Source organism: Echinops telfairi, unplaced genomic scaffold (genome assembly GCF_000313985.2).
Source record: "Echinops telfairi isolate 266 unplaced genomic scaffold, ASM31398v2 ScPeMD7_7412;HRSCAF=8450, whole genome shotgun sequence".
NCBI lineage: Eukaryota > Metazoa > Chordata > Mammalia > Afrosoricida > Tenrecidae > Echinops > Echinops telfairi.
In genome coordinates this window covers 8866994-8868464 of record NW_022111312.1, presented here as the reverse complement: position 1 = coordinate 8868464, position 1471 = coordinate 8866994, and positions in this window count along the sequence as shown.

Below are 1471 nucleotides of genomic sequence, written 5' to 3'. Positions count from 1 at the left end.
TAGAAATCGGTGGAAGTTTAGGTCACGTATGCTTTGCTGACATCACAGTGGCGTGTGGGTGTGGCTCTGTGGCACCGTTGAGTTGACTCTGACTGACAGCGACCCTGTGCACAACAGAACAAGAGCCTGCCCACTCCTGTGTCATCCTCACAATAGCTGCGCTCGAGCCCCTGTGGCAGCCATGGTGTCAGTCCATCTCAGTGAGGGTCTTCCTTATTTTTCGCTGCCCTTCTGCCTTACCAAACTCAATGTTCTTCTGTAGGGACTGCTTTCTCCTGATCACATACCCAAAGTCCATGAGACAAAGTCTCGCCATCCTTGCCTCTAAGGAGAACTGTGGCTGTACTTCTCCCAAGACAGAAATCATTTTGTTCATCAGCACCATAATTCTGATTCTATATCCAATTGATAATTTTCTGTATCCATTCTATAATTTTCCTTATTCATTATACAACTTTCACATACAAAGGAGGCCTTTGAAAGTACCCTGGCGTGGGTCAGGTGCACCTTATGTCCTCAAAGTGATTTGTCTGATTTTTTTTTTGTGGTGGTGTTGTTTATCATTGTATTGGGGCTCTTACAGCTCTGATCACAATCCATCCTTCCATCCATTGTGTCAAGCACAATTTGTACCTATGTTGTCATCATCATTTTCTTTTTTAAAAAAATATCATTTTATTGGGGGCTCATCCAGCTCTTCTCACAATCCATACATTCTCTGATCTTTACCACGTTAAAGCCTCTTGTACAGCAGATTTTCCTAATGCAGTACGTCATTTGATTTCTTGACGAGTGTTTCCGTGGCCTTGATTGTGGATCCAAGTCAAATGAAACCCTTCATGACTTCAGTCTTCTCTCCATCCATCATGCGGTCGTCTGTTGGTCCAGTTGTGGGGAGTTTGGCTTGCTTTACTTGGAGTTCTTACCCTTGCTGTCCACACTGAAGGCCTTGTTCCTTGAGCTCCATCAACAAGCGCTTCAAGTCCTCCTCACTTTGAGCAAGCAAGGGTGAGTTATCTGTATAGAACAGATTGTTCATAAGCCTGCCTGCAATCCTGATGACACATTTGATCCAGCTTCTCTGACGATTTGCTTAGCAGGCGGATGGAATAAGGATGGCGAGAGGATACAACCCTGGTACACAACATTACTGGTGGTAAACAATGTCGTGTCACCTCGTTCTGTTCAACAGGCTGCCTCCTGTCCCATCCGCCAGGTTCCTGTGAGCACACAGGGAAGTGTTCAGGAGTCCTCGTTCTTCGGAATGTTGCGTCTAGTCACATTTTGAGTGCCTTCCAACCTGCGGACCCTTTTGCGGGGCTATATCAGATCATGTGCTGCTTAAAGTTGGCAGTGGCCAATCCCTCAGAGCCAGACTGTCTGTTCCTTCTTTTGAGTCCGTCTGTCTTTGGAGACTCATGAAAGCCATGGTGACTTGCTGGCATTTGAAACACTAGTGGCAGAGCTGCCC